The 12693-nt window shown below is 39.6% G+C and overlaps 1 protein-coding gene across 2 annotated transcripts in view; it reads right to left on the minus strand.

The window, feature by feature from the left end:
* LOC136857775 (uncharacterized) overlaps window positions 1-12693 on the minus strand; it is a 52938-nt gene that overhangs the window by 6576 nt on the left and 33669 nt on the right. The gene's annotated exons all lie outside the window — the stretch shown is intronic.

A 12693-nucleotide genomic window follows, 5' to 3' on the forward strand; every position in this document is an offset into this window, starting at 1 on the left:
TCTGGTCACACTCTGCTAAGAATGAATTGGAAGTTACACTCAACCACGTGTGACTGTGACTCTGGTCGCCATTTTGAATGCGACAAAACTTTTATTCGACCAACTCGAATGATCTACTCAAAAGATGTGGATGCCAGTCCATTTTCTGATAGATTTTAATTTTGTCTTCATTAATAAGGAAGTTCACAACTTTTTTCGAATCCACAACTAGGCTGTCACAAGACAAGTATGCACCATGCTAGTCAACTTCACAAGATTATGTTCCTAATACAGATGTAGGCTATCAGGCGACAAATATTCGCTACCCTTTGCCGTACCATTCAACACAAAATAAATTTCTAATTTCTGAATGGAATGCAAAATACAAGCACAAACAGGGTCACTGTGTTATTCAGCAATCTTGCCGCTAACTGGCAAGCAAACCTGAACATTCCTGAGGCTAACGCTTGCTCCCGGAAGGTGCAAGTTACAGAGACTTACAGTAATTGAAACTCTTCCACCTTTTTGATACTTTTTATTTGCTTTTTAGCAAATTAATTAATTATAAACAGTACATGTTTCATTCTCACTTGAGAACATCTTCAGCTGTTGTTAAGCTTAGGTGAATCACTAAGTTTCTGAGTACCATAAACCGGGGTTACTTTGCACCGTTTCCTTGTCGGAAATTTGTTTCCAGCCAGTATATAATACTTACAATTTGAATTTTTAGATGGTATTTATTTAACACATTCAAATATGAAATTCTTTTTTAATTTTATAATGTATAAAAATTTGGTGCAAAGTTACCTATAGGGAGGGGTTACTTTGCACCACTATTACATTGCTACTGATTTATGAGAGATGGTGCAATGTTTGTCTCTCTAAGTGTTACATTGCACCATAAACTTGTAAATATAATCAAAAGATACATTATCAGGGTCAGGAAAATGACAACACGAGCTCAAATATTGCTTTAAATTGTAAATCAGAAATTTTTTTATTGGAGAAATACAAAAAATATCAATATAAAGAGACACTGTTTGAAAATTAATTAGAGATCTGTTAATGAGAATTTGAGACACAAATGAGTCTTGTCAAAAATCACACGAACCATTTCATGTCAAGTTCTGGAACGGAATATAAGCCTCTCCTCGATACTTGTTTGGCAGGATTTATTCCTCCAAGTACATCATCCCATTTACATTCCTTAATGTCATCCTTTACTGGCCATTTCCATGATTTGCATGACCTTTGCATAGCCTTGATAACTGCACTGTCTTCTTTTATCTCCAGTATTTTTCCAGGAAATATTTCACTTTCATACTGAAACACAATAAACTCCTTGCAAATCCTCAGGACCGATTTCCAAACTTCCTTATGGACATTTTCTTCCTTTTCACTCACACTAAAATTGATTTCAGAGTCTGATGATTCTTGGATTGTAAGGTTGTTGTTAATATCTTCAGAATCCTTTACAATATGTTTCAGGTCGAATGTGTAAATTGGGAACCCAAAATTACTCATTTGTATAACACAGTCAACAAATGCTTTCTCTTCTTCAAATGAAAACAATGTAGGTTTGCCTGGCTTCTTGAAGTGTTTGCCCTTCAATTTGTGATTAATGGTCCTCCTGGGGATTTTAAAACAAGTTTCTGCTTCTATCTGGTTCATCGTTCCGCTTCTCACTGCCTGAAGACACTCTTGCATTACATGTTCCGAGTAGTTACGATACGGTCTGGCGCCTTTGGTGTGTTTGTATACCCTCGACGTGACTAAAATGAGTAACAAAACAAATTCAAGTAATTTATTTGCAATAAAATATATAAATGATACATTTTAATCCTTTAGAAAGTTTCTCTAAGGAAAATAATGCCATTTTAGTTAAGAAATTCTAATTTTGGTTACTGGTGCAAAGTAACCCCGATTCAATCTCAAATTTCTCTTGGTTAATATAATGATTCTATTACCATTTACCTCTTATATCAGCTGTACAAACTAAATCACAAAGTCTAAGTGAATAAATAAGGTGCAGTTTGACATATAACTCACCTTCTTGTTGTGCACACTGACCGTGATGAAAGATAATTAACTTCACTTATATTTTAATCACTTACTGAACACGTTCACTAGTTACGATACAAAAGTGCCATAAACATAAAGCATGACCGTGAACAGGGACTAAAATAATGTATACGTCTGCCATCTATTGGCGTAAGCAAAGAACGAACTGATTGGATTCTCTCAAACGCCACTGGAGCGCCGCTAAAAGTTTTCCAAAAATGGTGCAAAGTTACACCTAAGGTGCAAAGTAACCCCGGTTTACGGTACATTATTTTCAGGTACATTGTTCCTCTTAAAAACTATTTGAATATAAATTAAATTAAAATGATGTTAAAACATTGTGGGGATTAATGGGTTGATGAAATGAGACAGGATGAATACATAGTTAGCCTACTTAAAAAACTATCTATTCATTGGAATAGTTGTTAAAAGTTTCAAGTCTGTTACACTAAAAATATCTGTTTGTCTTCCAGTTAAAAGTTTTTTTTTTTTAAATGACTGACTTCTTGACACTGTTCTAATTATTGTTGAATGTTCATTCCTTTCACTCCTTCCAATCATCATCATCATCATTTCCCTTTATCCAGCTGTAGCCGGGTAGGGGCAAATATGGTTCCGCTCCACTTTCTTCGGTCTTTCCACTACTCCTCCTCCAACACTGTGTCCCAGTCCAGGTTTCTTTCTATAATGCTGCGTTGGATGGTATCCTTCCATCTCAATCGTGGTCGTCCACGGCCTCTCCTTCCTTGGATTTGCATTTCCATCACCTTTTTTGGCATTCTTTCGTCACTCATTCGCTTTATGTGCCCAAACCATCTTAGTCGGCTCTTCTCTATTCTATCATTCATTTTTTCCACTCCAATTTCTTCCCGGATTTTCTCATTCCTTATTTTGTCTCTTCTACTCTTCTGTATCATACTCCTCAAGAATTTCATTTCGGCCGCCTGTATTCGACTCTCATCCTTCTTTGTCGTTGTCCAAGTTTCTGCTCCGTAAGTTGTTATGGGTACGTAATACATCTTGTACATAGTATCCTTTGCTTCCATTGGCACATCTTTGTCCCATAACATATTTCTTACACTATGATAGAAACAACTTCCAGCTTGAATCCTTTTACTAATCTCAGCATCCAGTCGAGCATTCTCCATTAATTCACTCCCCAGGTATTTAAACGTTTCCACTACTTCCAGGTGCTTGTCTGCAAGTCTAATCTGACCTTTCCCTTCTTTCTCCCCTCTAGTCATAACAAGAGTTTTACTCTTTTCTCCACTTATTTTCAATCCACATTCTTCAATCTTCCCATTCACCACATTCAACTGTTCTTGAACCTTCCTGTCGTCTTCTCCCCAAATCACAATATCATCTGCAAATAACATCATGTTCATTTCTCTTCCTCCATATGCTGCTTTTGCTGTTCTCATGATGTCATCCATGACTATTGTAAACAGGATTGGTGATAGAACACTTCCCTGTCTCAGCCCACTAGTTATTTTGAACCAACTTGTCCTGCCAACTTGTGTTAGCATGCAACTAAAACATTCCTTATACAATGCCATGATCATTTTTATTAATCCCTGTCCAATTCCTTTTTGCACCAGACTGTCCCAAACTTTCGTCCTAGGGACACTGTCATATGCCTTTTCAATATCAATGAATGTCATCACCATATCATTCCCGTACTCCCAATGCTTTTCCATTAGTTGTCTCATAATGAAAATGGGTTCTATTGTTGACCTTCCACTTCTGAAACCAAACTGATTTTCCTGTATCTGATTCTCAACCCTCAACCTTATTCTACTTTCCAGTATCCTTTCCATTATCTTAGCAACATGGGATATTAGAGTAATTCCCCTGTAGTTCTTCAAAACTTTCTTATCACCTTTCTTGAAAATTGGGATGATTATTCCTTTTTGCCAATCCTCAGGGACCTCCTTATTCTCCCAGACATTCCTGAGAACCCGATATGTTTTCTATCATGAAGTTCACTCCTTCCAAGTTGGCTGTTAATTATTTTGAGCTTGCTTAATGTGCCCTAAATTGAGTCTAATGCGGAACTATGAAGCTGATTACCGCTCAATTTTTGAGAAGGGAGCTTCGTCTCAATTTCTTACTGTTGTTAAACTCCAATTCTACTGAGTTTTTTAAGTAGGCTAACTATGTATTCATCCTGTCTCATTTCATCAACCCATTAACCCCCACATTGTTTTAACATCATTTTAATTTAATTTATATTCAAATAGTTTTGAAGAGGAACAATGTACCTGAAAATAATGTACACAGAAACTTAGCGATTCACCTAAGCTTAACAACAGCTGAAGATATTCTCAAGTGAGAACGAAACATGTACTGTTTATAATTAATTAATTTGCTAAAAAACAAATTAAAAGTCAAAAAGGTGGAAGATTTTCAATTACTGTAAGTCTCTGTGATTAGAATTTGATATGGAAAATGAAGCTGAATACTTGCAAAAGGTGCAAGTTATCCTGTGAAGTTCAGGAATCAATGCCTTTTCCCTTTATCATGTAACTGTGGCGAGGCTCTTTCTTACCCGAGTTGGAAATCACGTTTCTTTCACAAGGGATGACAAATAACATTTTCAGACCTAGGAAAAATGTGATCGTACTAAACAGTAATAGCAAAAATTCGTGACGCGATAAGTGAGGTTTTTAACATAAATTTAATATGAAAAGAATCGCTACTTTGAATTTATGACACGTTAAGCGAGTAAACATGTTAATGAGGTTTCACTGTACTTACTTGATTACAGTTTGCATGAACGAGTGATACCAAATGAATGGAAAGTTGCAGTGTGCAAGGGATAAACATTAAGCAGATAAGTACAGGCTAGTCAGCTTGGTGTGTTTTCTGTAAGCACTGGGAAAGCATTCTTTCTGATTATATTAGACCTGTCTGCTAAATTACTAACTGGTTTGATGGAAGACAGTTTGGGTTTAAGAAAGGTTATTCCAGTGAAGTTCAACTTGCAGGATTCCAGCAAGTTAATAGCAGATATTTTAGATTCAGAAGGTCAAATGGACTGTATGAATATTGACCTATCTAATGCTTTTGATAGGGTAGAGCATGGGAGATTACTATTAAAAAATGAGGGCTACTGTACTAGACAAAAGAGTGATTGAATGGGTGGCTACATTTCTAGAAAACAGAACTCAGAGAATTAGAGTAGGTGAGGTGTTATCTGATCCTGTAATGACTAGGAGGGGGTCCCACAGGGCAATATTATTGAACCTTTATATTTTCTTATATATATAAATGATAAAGTAAAGAACTGGAATCACAGATAAGGCCATTTGCAGATGATGTTATACTGTGTAGAGTAATTACAGGATTGTGAGAGACTACAAAAAGACCCAGACAGTGAGATGGACAATGGACAATGGTATGATTGTGAACAGGATGAAAAGTCAGGTTGTAAGTTTCACCAAGAGGAAAGGTCCTCTAAGCTTTAACTACTGTGTTGATGGAGTGATAGTACATCATAGGCGATCACTGTAAGTACATGGATGTTAATATAAGGAATAATTTAACTTTAAAGTCATAGTTGTGGCCTTTTTAGCTTCCTGCAAAAAGTCTTGAGAAAATGTTTTGTCACAACAGGGACCAGAATTCCTTGCCTTCACAGTTAAAAAGAACAATCGTATCAAAGAATGCTATCGTAGACTTGCCTACGACCAAGACCGAGCATACTTTGACCCACGCAAACAATCGATTGTACGGAAGTGGAGCGATTATAGAATGTTAACGTTTCAAATTTTTGTCTGTGAAGTAGTAAAATGACACCGTCCATCCGTAAAACCGTAAAATGCTGCAATTTCCGTAAATTTTACGGATAAACCATAAAAGTTGGCAGTTGTAGTAAGGATGTAAAGGAAAGGGTTATATGTCTCTGGTAAGATCCCAAGAGTATGGTTCCAGTGTATGGGACTCACTCCAGGACTACTTGATATGAAAACCAGAAAAGATCTAAAGGAAAGCAGAACGATTTGTTCTGGGTGATTACCAACAAAGGAGTAGAGTAACGAAAATGTTTTAATTTTGGGCTGGGAAGACTTGGTAGTAAGGAGACGAGATGCTCGACTAAGTGGTATGTTCTGAACTGTCAGTTGAGAGATGGCATGGAATGACTTCAGTAGACGAATACGTTTGGGCGGAGCTTTTTAAAAGTGATGATGATGATGCTTGTTGTTTTGAGGGGCCTAACATCTAGGTCATCGGCCCCTGATGGTACGAAATGAGACGAAATGCAGTGACAAAATAAAAATCCAAAATACTCCACTGACCAGAATTCAAAGCGCGAGGACGAAAAATTAACGGATGGATATGAATTTAAAGCAATCAGCGGAGTCGACCCGCAATGCCTCAGTCTCAGAAACTGACGGAAAACAATAGTAATACTGACCAAGGGACTACTTCTATAGCTCAAAATACTGAATTGATGATGCTTGCAAGCTAAAGGGGTCCAAAATATAGGTCATCAGATTCTCATAATGGTACTTATCGCTTGGAAAGTAGAACCATGGTATTTGTCATGGTGCGGTACTAATCAAAAGTATCGTAGACTCATGGTATTCCACACATTATGGTACTACTCACATGTAATGAAATTTGCACATGAAATACAGACCTATGGGGTTTCGGACATGGCGGCGCCATTTACAGGCAACACAAACCTATGGTTTTCATCACATAAGTGTACTAACCATAGGGACTCGTACTATCCCGTGGTGTTCCGTGTATAGTAGGTACTAATCATAGGCAAGCCAGAACCCTGGTGTCGCTCATATAGTGCTACTAATCACAGGTACCGTAAAAGCCTGACCGTGCAGTGCTCCTGCGTGCTACAAATCACAAACCTATATGGTACCTAACATAGTGGTACTATGCCCAAGGAATAGAGACCCATGGTGTTCCCCGCGTGGTGGTACTAATCACAAGTAGTTTCATGGTTCTTATCCAATCATCCCTTGGTCGCCCCTTTTAGTCGCCTCTTACGACAGGCAGGGGATACCGTGGGTGTATTCTTCGTCTGCGTCTGCCACCCACAGAGGGTTGTGTGTTTGGTCCACGAGAGGTATTTTATTTCCCTCAAGTCCGCCGGCAAACTGGTTAGGACAGCTCTATCTGCCACCTGGGATGCACCATGTGGGAGTATCACCTCTCCTCCTGCTACGCCAGCGTAGTAGGTTCGTGGCTTTTTAAAAATAGGAAAGATCATAATATGAAGATAAAGTTGGAATTCAAGAGGACAAATTGGAGCAAGAAAATGCTAGGTAAACAACTGATAGGGAATCTGCCACCTGGGCGATTGTCCTAAATGCAGATCATTGATAATGGATTGATAAGGTACGATATTAGAGTTTCTGGAGCCTGTGTCACTGGGACGACCTCAGAAACTTGTGTATGCTTACACAAATTCATTGAAGTGTGTAGCTTCTGAAATTGATCGGCATCTGTTAATTACTACAAACAACAGTAAGTATCCATCACTAAAGGAAAGGAGTCATATTTTCTCATGTACCTTTATTTCAGTTTTAGCTCTGTTACAATATATGTTCAAATGAAAGGTGGTGGTGGTGATTAAAGCTTTAAGAGGAAGTACAACTGGGGTGGCGGTGGGGGTGGGGGGGCAACTTTCTATTAGTATGTTTCTTTTTTAGGTAGATGTGTGTTGATGAAATATGTATGAGAGGATAATTTTGAAATGTGTATGCAGGGATAAAGTTAAAAGAGAATACAGCAAGTATTCAAGCTCTAAGTTTTCTCAATTGTGAAATTACCAGCATTTCATCCCAGTGTGGCAGCAGGCTCGTCAGTTGGATTGCCACACCTTTCCAAGACACTAGCAGCTAGTGCGGCACCACTGCAAGCCACCTTTGTAGGACAATACAATGATGGAGCACTAGGGAAGGTATGTACCTCCACTTGTCCAAGATAAGTTTTTTAACACGCGAGAGGTCACACCTGCGGCAATTTGTCGCACTTTTAAATATTTGTTAATAATTTTGTTGCTAGCCGCTGTAGGGCTTAGGGCTTAGGGCTCTCATTTCATCCCTCCCCTCCCTCTCTCTCGCCTGACGTTGATTATCGTCAGTGAATTGCCTGCTGGAGTAGTTTAAGTTTTCTTTCACTCTCGCATCTGCCACGGCATATTGCCTTCATGCGACCCCTCGCGTAGTGCATTCTTACATGACTGCATTTCCAAGAAAGTTTCTTAAGTAAAGTTCATGAGGTTTATGGTGGCTTTCAGCGAAGTGTGGTGCCGTAGTTTTATCCTGAATTGTACTAAATCATTCACTGAAATGTACAAATGGAAACGTTGCGGCGATTTGCTCACACGCGACCTCTCGCGCTCTTTAAAAACTCTCGTAACTTTACCAGATTTTGCGACAAAATTCATTATTTTTTTTACATTTAGAAAATATTGTTACTGGGTAATTATGTTAGTACTAGTCGAAAGGCAGTTACACAGGGTACATATTAATATTTTTATCAGAGCGTTCACCACCAAAGGAAAATAGCAGCTCATTAAAATATGAAGCGTGAGCAATTTGCCTTCGCGCGACCTCTCGCATTCTAAAACGGGTGCGACCTCTCGCGTGTTAAGTAAGTACCAACATATTTCAAACAAACATTATTTTGAAGACATTTTACGGATTCCACGTACCTAAAGCTACTTCTCCACATAGTCCCCACCATTACTAAAGCACTTGTAACCGGGCACCAATTTTTGTACGCTTTCATCATAGAATGATGATGCCTGTGATGAGAACCATCCAAAGCAGAGAGAGTGACAAAACTGAATACCATCTGTCCTTATGAACTTGTGCTTAAACCGTACACAGCAAATCAACTTTGGTAAAGACGGTCGTGCACAAGTTGAAGATTTTCACTGAACATTCAAACCCATTTCCTCACCATTCCATCCATCATTGCACCCATCCAAAGCAGAGAGAGTGACAAAACTGAATACCATCTGTCCTTATGAACTTGTGCTTAAACCGTACACAGCAAATCAACTTTGGTAAAGACGGTCGTGCACAAGTTGAAGATTTTCACTGAACATTCAAACCCATTTCCTCACCATTCCATCCATCATTGCACTTTCTCCGTACACCTCACAAACTTAGCGATGAATAGACAAGATATAGGCTTTTGGGCTTATACCATGTCAAGGAAATAAAGTGAAATTCTTTACGTTTCGCAGAGAAATGCTCTGCGTCATCAGAAGAAAATCTCAACTGTCCTCGAGAATGGAATTTCACTTTATTTTCTTGACACAGCATAAGCCCAAAAGCCTATATCATGTCTATAAGTACGGGCCGTGAAAGCATAATGGCAACATTAGCGATGAATGTTAGTTGGGTTAACCCTTACCCCTCGAATTAAAGTTCTCTGTGTTGTCTCTACTATTCGTATTTTAAATGTGAATTTTTATCTTATATGACCTGTGTTCATCTTTCACGATTTTGGAGGTAGCATTTGCTTTTAAATGATGAATTTAGGCTATACACATTTTAAGTAAGCTATACTGGAGCAAATAAAAGCAATATGTGCAATTTAAGACAAATTATTTTGCATTATCATTATTTTTATTATTACTATTACTATCGTTATCACATACCGATTGGTTTCGTTAATTATTTCAATGAACAAATTATCGGTAAAAAGCAATTAAAAACTCTATTCAGTCTCTGGTTTCATACCTCACGGTAGATTTTTGGCTAAATGGCGATTTCTTGAAATCGGGATCAGTTGATTTATAATTGTGCCAGCCGTCAGCATCAGGCACATGTTGGGTTACGGTTCACAAGCCGAACATCGCCAGTTCACTTTTAGGGTACAAGGAATGTGAATAGGTGCGAAAATACTGTGGTTTTGTGTGTTACCCGACATATACAACATTGAACAGTAATACCAATATAAATGGTCCGTTATTGGACATTATAAATTTTCCAGCTAGCTCATTCTTGGTTGCCAGCGTTTCGCCCTCATGTGCTAGGGTGGGCTCATCAGTTGGTACCTAGCACACTTACCAATACGCTGGCTAGTGCATACCGTGGAGGCCACTGCGTAGGCTAACTGGAGCCACCGGCAGTGCCAATGCACTAAGAGTGTCTCATCACTAAAAATTGATGCCTGCTTGGCCATCAGATGATATAGATGTTGATTCCCATAGGGAATCTGAAATATTTGTCCTGAATGAGCAAATTTATAATACCAATATAAATGGTCCGTTATTGGACATTATAAATTTTCCAGCTAGCTCATTCTTGGTTGCCAGCGTTTCGCCCTCATGTGCTAGGGTGGGCTCATCAGTTGGTACCTAGCACACTTACCAATACGCTGGCTAGTGCATACCGTGGAGGCCACTGCGTAGGCTAACTGGAGCCACCGGCAGTGCCAATGCACTAAGAGACTTTGTCTCATCACTAAAAATTGATGCCTGCTTGGCCATCAGATGATATAGATGTTGATTCCCATAGGGAATCTGAAATATTTGTCCTGAATGAGCAAATTTATAATACCAATATAAATGGTCCGTTATTGGACATTATAAATTTTCCAGCTAGCTCATTCTTGGTTGCCAGCGTTTCGCCCTCATGTGCTAGGGTGGGCTCATCAGTTGGTACCTAGCACACTTACCAATATGCTGGCTAGTGCATACCGTGGAGGCCACTGCGTAGGCTAACTGGAGCCACCGGCAGTGCCAATGCACTAAGAGACTTTGTCTCATCACTAAAAATTGATGCCTGCTTGGCCATCAGATGATATAGATGTTGATTCCCATAGGGAATCTGAAATATTTGTCCTGAATGAGCAACTTTATAATACCAATATAAATGGTCCGTTATTGGACATTATAAATTTTCCAGCTAGCTCATTCTTGGTTGCCAGCGTTTCGCCCTCATGTGCTAGGGTGGGCTCATCAGTTGGTACCTAGCACACTTACCAATACGCTGGCTAGTGCATACCGTGGAGGCCACTGCGTAGGCTAACTGGAGCCACCGGCAGTGCCAATGCACTAAGAGACTTTGTCTCATCACTAAAAATTGATGCCTGCTTGGCCATCAGATGATATAGATGTTGATTCCCATAGGGAATCTGAAATATTTGTCCTGAATGAGCAAATTTATAATACCAATATAAATGGTCCGTTATTGGACATTATAAATTTTCCAGCTAGCTCATTCTTGGTTGCCAGCGTTTCGCCCTCATGTGCTAGGGTGGGCTCATCAGTTGGTACCTAGCACACTTACCAATACGCTGGCTAGTGCATACCGTGGAGGCCACTGCGTAGGCTAACTGGAGCCACCGGCAGTGCCAATGCACTAAGAGACTTTGTCTCATCACTAAAAATTGATGCCTGCTTGGCCATCAGATGATATAGATGTTGATTCCCATAGGGAATCTGAAATATTTGTCCTGAATGGACAACTGATGAGCCCACCCTAGCACATGAGGGCGAAACGCTGGCAACCAAGAATGAGCTAGCTGGAAAATTTATAATGTCCAATAACGGACCATTTATATTGGTATTATAAATTTGCTCATTCAGGACAAATATTTCAGATTCCCTATGGGAATCAACATCTATATCATCTGATGGCCAAGCAGGCATCAATTTTTAGTGATGAGACAAAGTCTCTTAGTGCATTGGCACTGCCGGTGGCTCCAGTTAGCCTACGCAGTGGCCTCCACGGTATGCGCTAGCCAGCGTATTGGTAAGTGTGCTAGGTACCAACTGATGAGCCCACCCTAGCACATGAGGGCGAAACGCTGGCAACCAAGAATGAGCTAGCTGGAAAATTTATAATGTCCAATAACGGACCATCTATATTGGTATTATAAATTTGCTCATTCAGGACAAATATTTCAGATTCCCTATGGGAATCAACATCTATATCATCTGATGGCCAAGCAGGCATCAATTTTTAGTGATGAGACAAAGTCTCTTAGTGCATTGGCACTGCCGGTGGCTCCAGTTAGCCTACGCAGTGGCCTCCACGGTATGCACTAGCCAGCGTATTGGTAAGTGTGCTAGGTACCAACTGATGAGCCCACCCTAGCACATGAGGGCGAAACGCTGGCAACCACGAATGAGCTAGCTGGAAAATTTATAATGTCCAATAACGGACCATTTATATTGGTATTATAAATTTGCTCATTCAGGACAAATATTTCAGATTCCCTATGGGAATCAACATCTATATCATCTGATGGCCAAGCAGGCATCAATTTTTAGTGATGAGACAAAGTCTCTTAGTGCATTGGCACTGCCGGTGGCTCCAGTTAGCCTACGCAGTGGCCTCCACGGTATGCACTAGCCAGCGTATTGGTAAGTGTGCTAGGTACCAACTGATGAGCCCACCCTAGCACATGAGGGCGAAACGCTGGCAACCAAGAATGAGCTAGCTGGAAAATTTATAATGTCCAATAACGGACCATTTATATTGGTATTATAAATTTGCTCATTCAGGACAAATATTTCAGATTCCCTATGGGAATCAACATCTATATCATTGAACAGTAAACTATGTATGACTATAAGAGCACATGGAGACCATGTTTGTTTACTATCGCTCGACCTTTCGAGTGCGTGAGTGGACAGCTGACGGTTACACTGCCCTCTAAATA

Source organism: Anabrus simplex, chromosome 1, assembly GCF_040414725.1.
Source record: "Anabrus simplex isolate iqAnaSimp1 chromosome 1, ASM4041472v1, whole genome shotgun sequence".
NCBI lineage: Eukaryota > Metazoa > Arthropoda > Insecta > Orthoptera > Tettigoniidae > Anabrus > Anabrus simplex.